Source organism: Sciurus carolinensis, chromosome 1 (genome assembly GCF_902686445.1).
Source record: "Sciurus carolinensis chromosome 1, mSciCar1.2, whole genome shotgun sequence".
Taxonomy (NCBI): Eukaryota; Metazoa; Chordata; class Mammalia; order Rodentia; family Sciuridae; genus Sciurus; species Sciurus carolinensis.
The window spans coordinates 65,605,668-65,618,521 of record NC_062213.1 but is presented as its reverse complement, the minus strand read 5'-3'; the positions used below and the strand labels follow the sequence as shown (position 1 = coordinate 65,618,521).

The window sequence follows — 12,854 nt, the reverse complement described above, 5'->3', positions numbered from 1 at the left end:
AATTCAGAACTGTGGCTTATCCTCTCTCCTCCATTCCATGTTTACTTGTATTTCTTACTGGACATCTCCACTTCCGTGTTCCCTAAGCACCTCAGCTCAATATGTTCAAAACCAAATTTGTCTTTTCCTCCAAATCCATGTCTTTTCATCTATTCACTAATTCACAAATGACCTCATCATAATCCAATTGGTTATTCATGTTCAGGGGTCCCCAAGGCTTCATCCTCAGTTTGGTTGATTCTCTAGAAAGATTTAGACAATTCAGAAAAGTTGTTGTACTCACTGTTACCATTTATTGTAGTGACCAGAAACAGATTAAAATCAGCAAAGGTAAAAGACACATGAGCAGAAAACACATGAGACCAGACACAAGCTTCCAGTTGTACTCAGTCAGTGATTTTTAGGGACAGTGCATAATTCTCTTAGTAACAATATGTGACAGCACACACAAGGATTGCCAACGAGGGAGGTCCTTGAGCCTTGTCAAGGGGTTTTTATTGGAAGTTGGTCACATAGGCTTGGCTGACTGCTCCCGTGGCTGACGTTAGTTATTTAATGTCCAGTCTTCCAGAGGTCAAGCTGATACTGCATGACCTAAGGGCCCCACCATAAATCACACAGTTATCATAGACTACCTGGCACAATCCAAGGCCTTGGGTAAACAAGGGCCATCTTAACAGGCAGGATAATCTCAGGGATCAGGGGTTCTATCCCAGAAAGTGGGCAAGGGTCAAATTTTTCTTTGACATTTGAAGAGTTTAAAAAAATTCAGATCTACTGAGTTAATCGTTTACTGCATACAATTCAAGTCTAAAATGTAATGGTTATAGAAGTCTTCTCTGTTCTTCAGCACCGGTATCCAATTGGTTTATAAGTTCTATTTATTCTGATACATTCATACATTCATCTTCATCCATGACTCATCTTTCCCCAACACTAAACTAACCTGTCATCAGGATTTATTCACTTTCTGCATAAAAGTCACTCAGTGTAACTTTTTCTTTTTCACCTCTGCTGCTTCAGTTTTAATCCCTGTAATGTCTTGCATTGCCTCTGCTCTGCATCCCGCCAATCATCCTCCATTGCTTTCAGAGTGATTCTTATAAAATAGAAATTTGGTCACATCACAGACATAGAGTCTCTGAAGGAAGTATGTGTATCTCACTTGGGTCACACTCCTTAGAACAGTTCTAAATAATATGGCTGCCAATCTCTCCAGCTTTATCATTTATGGTGTTCCAGACTAGCCAAAATACTTCTTCCTTTCCATGTCTTTGCATATCCTGTTCCCTCTACCTGAATATCATTTTCCTTTAATAATCACCCACATCCTCCAGCAGTTTCTGAGGCTAACTTCCACTTGTCTACATAAGTTGACTGAGGTGGCTGTTCCTTTTGATTGTCTTACTATTTTCAAAGGTGGATTACATGTCCCTTCTCTCTACTTTGTAAACATTCTGTACATGACTTTCTCATTGCAGATCTTTCCCTTTTCAAAGTGTCTATATACTTATTTATGTCCCCCACTGGGCTAAATGGCAATGTCTGTGTATTTCAAAATACCAACCCCAAAACACAATGGACATCAGTCACAGTGCATGCAAGGACATATTGCTGAAGACTTGACCTAACACAGAACTGGCACAGCAACACCCCTAGTCTTAACACAAGATGGCAGGTCCTTCTTTTCCCAATTAAAGTGGAGCCACACTTGACAATGGCATAAACATATTTACCAACCATTTGACCTGCCATCTTTGTAAATGTGCAAGATTTTAATAAATTCCTAACTTGGGAGAGTTTGCCTAAATTCAATTTTTCCATGAAGTGAAAATTTAATGTGTATCATGTCCTTTCAATATTATATAAATTCACAAATGTGGTGTCCATGTCCTATACCTTATTTAGAGAAGGTATTCAGTGTGCATCTCCTTTCTAACCAGTCCCCCCATGCCTATCCTTACATATTTCTTCATGGTTTTCATGTTTATCACCAGCATCATCATCATTAATATTTCCTGAGGTCTTAGGAAAATGAAAGCTGTATCTTCTCTATCCTCTTTTTCAAATTGTTACAATTTTTCCAAAAAATATGTATGTAGAAATGCAAACTAAAACACTCTATATTTCACATTCTTATGAACCATGCTACTTATCTCACTTTTATTCTGTATGATATAGTGTGGAAAAATCATAGAAACCGCACCTTTAAATTCCATAATGAGCCTGGCCTCTCTGTACCAGAGATAATATGGAATATCATCTCATTTAGTGAGTTCACTTTGTTAAGTAATCAAATCCAGGTGAAAGCTTATTTAAAAAGTAGATTTAAAGAGTTTTCCAATTCCTACTATTTGTATTTTCACGGGGGGGGGGGGGTCTCTGGTTGTTGCAAAGTGTTGTAGTAATGGTAGTAATTTTGCAAATGATCATAAACTTTTATCATCAAGAACCTAAAAATGTATAGATCTCTTTATTCTAGGCATGAAAATTTTTATTTGCTTCATACTCTCTTTAAGAAAAAAAGATTCTGTTTTACTTTTATTGGTTGTCTGGCAGAGCAGCAATATAAAAATTGGAACAAAGAAAAGGGATTGCTTTCTTAGCATATAGATTAGTATTAATTACCATGTAATGAGCTGAAAATTCCTACCAAAAAGCTGGGGTTTGTGGATCCTTTAATGAGTATTTTCTTCCTACTGGGTGAAATAAAAATTTAAAAGTGTTAGGGATTTGCACTTGGAAAACATCTCTAAGCTATTTATACAAGCAAGTCAATAGGAAAAGCACATTTTTCCATTTATAGCCTTTGTAGTACATTTCTGGACCTGACATTTCTGGCAGGATGCCGCTGGAGTGTCATTCCTGAATTGTGGCAGTGGACAGGAGTGAGACCAGCATTCTCCACCATCCAGTCTCAGGCTTCTCCGACCTGCCTTGTGCCAGCGTCACCTGGTCTATGTCAAGATTCCTCAGTTCCTCTTGACCATTCTGAACTAGGAGAAACCACCAAAGTATACCTTCTTACTCTCACTTCCAAAATGAATGCAGCCTAGAACAGGCATCTGAACCATCAAGGGACACTTGTGACCAGAGGCCACCAGGGACATAGTGTTTGGCTTTGTCCCAGTGAAAATGTTTTGCACAATTGGCCCCCATCGAGATCTCTAAGAATATTTTTGAAAAGGGGAAATCAGAACACAACCAGACAAACAATATTGGGCTGCTAGGGCAGCCATGGAAATGTACCAGAACCGGTTGCCTTGCTGCGAGAATGGCACGGATGAATGGCCCCAGTTTCTGTGTTCTGAATCCACTATCACACTTGCCGTACAAGCCAAATACCGGGACCCACAGCAGTTGCGTGCCTGCAGGGACACCCATGCCTGACAGAGTTCAGGGCAGCTTCCACTGGGGGACTCACATAGGCCCATCCAAAACCTTCATAGATTCTGTACTGCAGACTGAGAGACTGCCTGTCTACCCTTCTTTCCCTCTCTCCTTCCCAAGACTTCCCTCACCTCTTCTGGTTCCCTCCCCTTTTCTTTTCACAGATTTTTCTCTTCATAAATCTCTTACATGTCTAATCCCATTTTGATGTTTGTTTCCATGACAACTCAAACCAGTGCAACTATTGTTATCGGTTGGGATTATGTTATCTTGAATATATAGAAAACCCACACTAACACTGTCTCAATAATCACTGAATTCCATGTTTCTCCCAAGCACACCAAAACTGGTGTGACTAAGAATTCTTCTATCTTTTGGTTCTACCACCCTAAGTTCAACTTTTGTTCTCAATGTCACCTCATGATATAAAATGGCTACTAGAACTCCTACTTTCTCATCTGCTCCAGGGAGCAGGAAGAAGTAATGGGAGAGGACCAAATGGTGCTCTGCCTGATGATCAAGCTTTCTCTAGGCTCCTAGCCTTGTGGAAGTCTCACACAGTTTCCCTGTTTGTTTCAAAGACTACAGCATAATCATTTAGGCACACCTCACTGCAAGAGGGCTATAAAAGTAGCATTGTCAATGGGAACTTTGACATCCAGAATTGTATTAGTGATCTATTACTAACATGCTCCTTTCATGTCTATGCCTAAAATATATTTGGGATATTGGTTAGCAGTTTTTAGTCTCCCTGACACTGCTCTCCTCCATTTCCTATAGACAACAAGGAACAGAATGTTGCCTGGTTCTCAGAAAGAGGGGGAGCCCTGACTGTAAGCCCATCACCTTTGCCCAGGGAGTGTGAGCATCACCCTCTGATCTTTTTCTTACTTTTAGAAAGGCTTCAGCTCAGGATTTCAGGATGCACTTGAAAATCTGTTTTGTTTCTATGAGCCTCTTTTCTATCCTTTTTATTTATTCATATTTTTTTTGCTTTCCAAGCTTCCCTGACCTCCACTGTTCCCATATCTCCTCTCTAACCTCCATTAATCCCACCATTTCTTTTGTATTTGCCTAGCACCCCCCACCTGGCACTCTAATGTTGTAGCACAGACTCACTGGCCTCTGGGCCTCACTGCCATCTATGGGTTTGGAATCACCATCAAATGGTACTTAGTCAGCATCTATCCCCTGCATCCTTTTACACTGTGAGACCAAAATGGGTATTTTCAGCCAATTTATTCAGATGATGTAAGCATGCTGCAGTGCTTAGCTAATCTGAACTTCATCCTAGATCAGGTAATGAAGAGAATAGAAAATCTCCTTATCTAAGGAGCAAAGGCTTTTCTTAACTCAGATATGATCTTCTTAATACTCTCTAAGTCTGTAGATGAATGTTGAGCCACACTGCATACTATCCTGAAATGTTCTCACTCAAAATGCTGTGCTCCTTTCATGTCTATGCCTAAAATATATTTCTAATTTTTTGTTTATAAATACATATTTCATCTTCCTCTGTTGCTAAACCCTGTTGATGGTCTCTTGCCCACATGCCAGAGTGTGCCAAGGCAGAGAAGCATTGTTTTTCTTCTTCTTTTTTTAGTCCCTTTAGATCACTCATAAAGAAATTATACCCCAAATAAACAATGAGGTCTTAAGACTATGACCTACCCACAAAGTTGACATCCTTTTTAACCCAGAGACAGATGGTCCTATACTTCTATGTATGTAACCCACAAAAAAAGTTGCTTGCTATTCTATAACTCCATTCCCTGGGTTGTCAGGAAAAGTTAATAGAACCCCCTGGCAGGACTGAAGGGGACAGTGATGATGACCACAAGGGGCAATGACCATGATGAAGGCAATGGCAATGGTGACTTCAAGGAGGATGTGAAGGTGGGGAGGGGCCAGGAGTGCAGCTGGAGAGTGCATATTTTTTCCTATTGCTACACTGACAAATTATGACAGAGAGATCAAGATATTCGTGGTCTCGGTTTCTTTCCATTGACTCTCAACTGTTTGTTTGTTTGTTTCCAGTAGGACCCAGCAGACCAGAACATACCTTCCTTTCCAAGCTTCTGAAGGCTCCAGCATCCCTTGGTCCTTGCCTTCCTTCTTCCATCTTCAAAGTCAACAACAGTGTCTTTGTTGGATGTCCTTTTCTTCTTCCCTCTCATCTTTCTGACTTACTCCTCTGCCCTCTCTTCGACTTTTTAAAGATCATGTATTTATACTTTTCCTATAATTTCCTATATTAAGGTCCACATCTAATTCCATCTGTAAAGTTTATTTTGCCTTATAATAACAGTCTCAAGTTTCATGGGAAAAGGCCGAGGACATCTTTGGTGGCCATTATTTTGCTTACACAGAAGGAGAGGAAAATATAATCACAGTAGGAATAATTCATACATTTGGCATAACTTCTAAAGTATTCAGCCTTTCACAGAGTTCAGTGAGAAACAAAAGCTGTATGGTTGTCTTAATCCATTTTATGTTGCTAGAACACATACCTGAGGCTAGATTCTTTTAAAGAAAAGAAGTTTGTTTAGTTCTGGAAGTCCCAACACCTGCCATGGGCATCTGCTTAGCTCTGTTGAGGGTCAGATGGCATTGCATGGGAGGATCATATGAAAGAAAGAGGAGATGGGGAGAGAGAGAGATCACATGGCAAGTAAAGAAGCCAGAGAGTAAGCTGAGGAATCTTAGCTCATAACAACCCATTCCATATGGGAACTAGTCCAGTCCTAGGAGACCTGACCCACTCTCAAAAGACAGCTCATTGCATTCATGAGGGTGGAATACATGGTGGTTACCTTCCTCTAGACCCCATCTCTTAAAGGTTCCACCACCTTAACATCCTCATACCAGGAATCAAGTTTTTCAGCACATGAAAATATAAGTAGGGGGTTGGAGGGGGACTATATCCAAACTATAGCATGATAAAATCAACTTGTTGTAGTAGAAAGATCCCTGACCTCAGTTCCATCTCTTTACCCTTGAGTCAGGAATGAAATGTCTGCAGACCTCTGGTTGCTCATCTATAAAACAAGGAAGTCCGTTTAGTGACATAAAAAGTTGTTTCCAGCTACAAAATTCTATCATTCAGGTTAGAATAATTTAACAGCCACAATCTCCTGAATCCTTTCCTGAATTAGAATGACATTGCTTCACCAAAATTAAAGACAAGCTTGAGATTGCACCTTATGGTCCATGACTCATGTGGAGAATTATAATGAGAATGAAGCCCTGGTTTATTTTTTAATGAATTAGAATCCCATGGAAAGATAAGCGTGTGTTGTCAGTTTCTCAGCATGGAATTCTCCTGCTGTGAGCAGGTCTCCTCTTGGAAAGAACAGAAAAGTCAAGCAAAGAGCTAAACCTGAGAAAATGAGAACCATTATGTGCACAAATCAAATACACAAATCTATTACTTCTGGAAACAGGAGTGAATTGACACCTGTAAAATATGAATACTGTTCCATTAAGCAGTTCCTGAATTTAAACATGTCCCATGTGGAAAATGAATTTTTAAATTTTGTCTACCTCTTCTATAATTTCCCATTCTTTTAGATATTTCTAGATTTTTCAGTAGGGGTTCCCAATAGTATATGCAGAACAAAGATGTTGATTTGTTTACAACAGTACAACAGCTACTTTTCAATCAACTTTTCTTCATGGCATTTTTTTTTAAACAATAACATTTATCATCAACTAACTCAGAGTGATTTCTGTGCCCCTTTCAATCATGAGAATATTGAACAATTGCCACATAAACAGAAAGTGTTTCCATTCACCATCTTTAAATACACATACTTACTTAAGATTCCACCAGCACTCATGGATCATGTTATCTATGCTCCGTACTAGGCTGGAAACTAGAAATACGAAGATGACAGGTGTGAAAATTTTCTTTTCAAGAATCCCAGGAAGAAAGATAAGTAAAGCTATATGAGTGTAATAGTTCTTATTATAATTCAAGAGGTGGTTGCCATTATACAAACCGGTACCCAGTGCAGAGATGGTGCAATGAGTAAGAACTAGGATCTGGAGAGGTGGTGGGATGCTTCAAGGAAGCAGTCATATATAAACCGAGTTTTATTTTGCCAGGTGCACAAGTAAGGAAGAGAATTTTACACAAAATTAACAATATGTGCACAAAGGAGGAAAAAGAGCATGCATGTGTTTAAAAAAAAAAAAAGAAAAGAAAAAAAACCTTCTCCGTGAAATACCCACGTACATAATCTACTTCTTTACATTTTTTGACATTCACAAACAATTCTGATCCAGTTACACGCAATTGCCAAAATTGAAACATATCTACTGGTGATAATTCCAAAAAGAGGAACCAGTATTTGGAAAACAACAAAATACATGATAGAGGAGCAGAGAGTCTATGTTAAACCTAAGGATATATAACAGAAAAAAAAAAAAAAACATCGATATGTAAACTCCAATGACTAATGAGGTAGAGAGAGGAGAGCGATGTAAGGAAGCTGACTGAAGCAAATCCAGGGAGGGTGGAAGTAGTCCAAAGAACAGAGTGGAGGATGCAGGAATATGCATGAACAATTCCACAATAATAAAATATTAAGTATGACCCAGGGAAAGACTATGCTCAGGGAAAAAAAACAGGTCTTAATATGTGTATTACTAACAAAAGAAAATTTCTAAGGATTTTTTTTTTTTTTTTTTTTTGGTGGTGCTGGGGATTGGACCCAGGGCCTCGTGCCTGTGAGGCAAGAATGCTACCAACTGTGGGCTGGGGAGATAGCTCAGCTGGTAGAGTGCTTGCCTTGCAAGCACAAGGCCCTAAGTTTGAACCCAGTATTGCAAAAAAAAGAAAAAAAAAATGCTACCAACTGAGATATATCCCCAACCCCCAGGATCTCTTAAAAGTTGTTGAGAAAGGAAATTTTCCAGTACTCACTTTGGCAGCACGTGTACTACAAATTGGACCGATGCAGAGATTAGCTTGGCCCCTGCACAAGGATGACACACAATTCGTGAAGCGGTTCCATATTTTGTATGGTTCTTAGAAGGTATATCTAATTGTATATTCTAAAAAGATAGATTCAAGGTCCAATGGATAACATCAGTATTGAAATCATAACTTTCACACAAAAAAATAAGAAATTTTCAAAGGTTTCTAATGAAGAAAGTGTGAGTCTATCATTTAAATCACATCTTTGATAGTATTTTTATTTAACCTTTTGTCTTATAATAGTAATAAATAAAATTGGTAAGCACAGCTCAGTTATTGTTGTTAATCAACTGATTTTATTATTTATTACAAAGGAAATTGCCAGTTTCTTCTTTGCCTTAATACTTGATGATCCCTCTTGGCTATGCTGATTTGAATAGAGTGGATCAGGGTCACTGTGGCAACATAAAGACCATTTCTTCCAAAACTTGAAGGGGCAGGTAGGTAAGCAAATAATAAAATCCCAATGACATTACAGAAGAAAAGTTTTTAGCCTGTTTTTATTTTGTTTGTTTTTTGGGGGGTTTTTGGTTTTTTTGGTTTTTTTTTTTTTTTTTTTTTTTTTGGTGATTTCATAGGTTAGACTCCTTTGTAGTGGATTTTTATGGTCTTATAGAAGGTATGCTGGCAAAATGGAAACAGGAACCCCAAAGTAAAACCCATTATTTTAGTCAGCTTTTGTATTCCTGTTACCAAAATACGCAACGAGAGTAACATAGAGGAGGAAAAGTTAATCTGATTCCCAGTTTCAGAAGTCTCAGTCCACAGAGGACTAATAGTATTTCTCTGGGTCCAAACTGAGAGAGCACATCATGGGTGAAGGGCCACGTGGAGGGAAACCTGCTCAGTTCACAGTGTGATTAGGAAAGCAGAGAGAGTGAGAGAAGGAAGATACACCTTGCAGGGCACAGCCCCAGTGACCCCACCTCCTCTAGCCTCATCACATCTGTGTACAGTACCATCCAGTCAGTCCGTTAAACTAGAAGGACTGATTAGGTACAGCTTGTATAACTTAATCATTGACCTCTGAATATTTCTGCATTAAGAGAAGATTTGGGGGACACCTCATTTCCAAACTATAAATACCCACCATAAACATTGAGGGAAGTATGCCCAAAGTTTGGAGAAGAGCTGGTTTTACACATCACATAATCAACTGGAGAAATTTTAATATTAATATGCATACTGCAGGAGAAGTGACTATATAAGAGGGTACACTTTTTTTTTTTGTACCCTGTACTGTTAGGAGCTCAAGGGTTAAACATCACTGTAGCCTGTGCATGTGACTAGACCTGAAAGTGTTGCTCTGGTCAACAAGAAGAATACACCATGTCAGACCAAGTTTGCATCAGTAATAGTGTAAGAAATGAGATCCTGAAACAAGATTTGGATGCAACTGCTTTATTGGCTCACTATTTCTACAGGAAGGAAGGAAATAGGACAGGGTGTAGCAAGGGACAGGAATGTGACAGACTCTCAATAAAGTCTTATCCACACCTACAGGAAGCCCTGGAGCTGAAGTCACTCTTCAAGAGTTGTCCCTGGAAGACCAAGAGGAGGCCTTGCCTTCAGTGGATATGGGTGTTGGGGAGAGTCATAGAGCAGGGAAAAAAGGCAAAATCTGGTGTGAACCTTGGCTAAGCTGGCTCTTATTGGTCTAGGGCAATTTCCACAGAGGGACTGAGGTGACCATCATCAGCTTCCAATGCTCAGGGAAATAAGGCGCACCTTCCTGAAAGGTTAATGGGACAGTGCCCCCACAACAGCCCTACAAACAACTACCAGAGACCTGGACATAACAAGCATATCCTCTAGCTTTTAATTACCTGGAATAGGCAGGAGAAAAAGAGTCAATACATGATGTAATTGAGGAAGGACACATTTTAAAATTCATTTCCAACAAAGGACATGAAAGTGTGAATATGCAAATAGTGTTCTGTGAGATTACCTACTGATTGCTTTCTACAGTTCTACTAAAGACTGAAATGTTTTAAAGAATTTTCTATAATTTTTAAAAAATCTCTCTCCAGATTCTGAAACCTTGACTATAAACCCTGACTTTTTTTAAAGTTCTGTGTTTGTTGATTTTTTTAAACAGGGCTTGAACGGAAGCAGAGCCTCCCAGGTGCTGAGTACTCTACCACTGAGCTCCACCCGCAGGCTCCATGTCTATGATCTTTTTCCTTCTACACACTGGTCCGATGCCTTCACTCTAATACCTGCTTCCTTTTCAATGCCAATTGAGATTCAGCTACCTTTTTCTATCTCAGTCCTATCAAAAACTTAGGACTAGAAAGGCTTACAATGAAATGTTGTCAATGAAATGCAAAAGAAGACGAACAGGCAGTGTAATTTGTGAGATCCTGACTCATCCTGCACGGTGCCCCTTACCTCAGATCCTGCCAATGTCCTTTCCTCTTTTTTGGGAGAAACTAACAGGTATGGGCTGGCACAATGGTCATCTCAAATCTCAGGTGGAGATGTACTAAGTTAGGATTGGAGCTCATGTTCTGTACCCACATAAAGTTCTTCCTCCACTCCCCAGTCACCAGCACAAGTCATCTACATAACAATGGCCAAAACCACAGATAGAAGCATGACTGCATAGGCATCACAGAGAATTTATTAAACAGAGCTAAGTAGCTCCTTGTTTTCCTCCACACTTTAAAAGCATGGAATAAACAAGAGTTCAGTTGCATTTCTTAGCATACATATTCCTCTTAATTTACTCTGCTTCTCATAGAATGCTATAGCTTCTGTTCAACTAGAAAATGAATTCTCAATTCAAAACTGAGAAAAAACTTCAAATTCAATTTTTTTTAATACAAGGCATAATTCTAACCAGGCTTATTTTTATAAACAAAAAATATGCACAAAAAAGCATCCTGAACTAAATGAATTTATAAATGTAAATGCTACAATATATTAAACATATTTAATCAGTTTAAAGTAATTCTGAGGAAAAGATACAGTACCTGGTTTTGATGGTCAACATATGTCCAGATATTTTTACAATCATATTTTCATAAAGCAAATATGAATTACTAATCTTTTGCCTTGGAGCTGAATGGATGAATAGTTGCATAAGTTATATGAGCTGACAGGGATCTGGACTAAGCATTCTATCATATAAAGAACAAGATGGAAATAATTCCATATTGGAAGATTTGCTTTGTGTTGGGTAGTGACATTGAATTCCTCTCTGCTTTATAAATCAGTTTCTTAATTACCATGCTTAGTTCCTGGCAACCCAACCCCTTTTGTCTTTTTTAGATATCTAAAGCAAAAGTTATATTGTGATATTTTTCCTATTTTTTTTATGTACTACAACAGTGTAATGAACAAAGTTAATTTTCAGTGTATTGAAAAAAGCCCACTTTTTTCCTAGAATATCCCCTCTTCTTGCTGATATCTTTTTGTTAATCAAGAATCTTTGGAAGGTTAAAATCCATCTTTCCAAACGTTTAAACAATTAATGATACTTTAGTAACACACACCACTTCCTTAGATATTTTTGTCCAGAAATATTTCAGTTTTATAATTGTATCAATTTTATAAATCTGCTCTAGTGACCATGAAAAAGAAAAAAACAAGTTAAGAACATTGTATCAATTTTGACTAAGAAAATGGATATTCTACTATGGTGGTCAACACATAGCTTTATTTACCAATAAAATGAATACCAAATAGGTAAAATATTTAATCTTCTGTGAGAGAAAAAAATCATCTTTGCAAAATTTCTTTTCGTTTAAAGAATTAAAGAAAATGCTACTTTCAAAAGTACCAGTTTATTGAGAAATCGGCACTGTCCTTAAACTCGGAAAAGAGGATCCAGTGTTTTAGAGGGTTCTGCATCCACATTCAATATTAAATTGCTCTCACCAACACATACACAAAGGAATGTATGAAAAGGAATATTTGACATCTCCGTCACTCAGAATTCAATACACCGTTGCAATCCTTACAGAGATATGTTGATGTTTTTACACTATGCATAATCAGAAAACATGAGAGATTATACTCCATTATGTATGATCTATCAAATATATAAATGCATTCTACTGTCATGTACAACAAATTAGAACAAATACAATTTTTTTTTTATAAAACCTGCTCAAGAGGATCAGGAGGGACTCTCTTTGTAGTATGTACTGATTTGTACTGAAGTATAACAACTCCCACCATGCTGATTCAAACCTCCAATGTGATGTTATCAGAGTTGGAAAAGATGTCTTCAATGGAGCCAGCTCCAGCACACCAGCGCCCATTACCCCAACCATCCCCTCTTATGACTACACAATGAGGCTAGCTCCATATCTCTTGCTCTACATCTACTAAACAAAAGGTGATTATATCCAAATGCCATGAGGTTTTCAGTGTTGGGTTTCTGACAATGTTAGAAATAGACCCTGCTCCTAAGTATGAAGAAAAGTATATTAGAAGAAACTTTAAGATAAATTACGAAATTAATTTGTCAATTCCT

The 12,854-nt window shown here is 38.3% G+C and overlaps 1 non-coding gene and 1 pseudogene across 1 annotated transcript; one reads left to right on the top strand and one right to left on the bottom strand.

Annotated features, from left to right (window-relative positions):
* LOC124983327 (tRNA pseudouridine synthase Pus10-like) overlaps positions 1-3,110 on the bottom strand; it is a 41,663-nt pseudogene extending 38,553 nt beyond the window's left edge.
* A 5,199-nt stretch (positions 3,111-8,309) lies between these two features.
* On the top strand, positions 8,310-8,413 carry LOC124968472 (U6 spliceosomal RNA). Its single transcript, XR_007105735.1, has one exon. It is a non-coding gene; the product is annotated as a U6 spliceosomal RNA (small nuclear RNA).
* Positions 8,414-12,854: the final 4,441 nt, after the last annotated feature.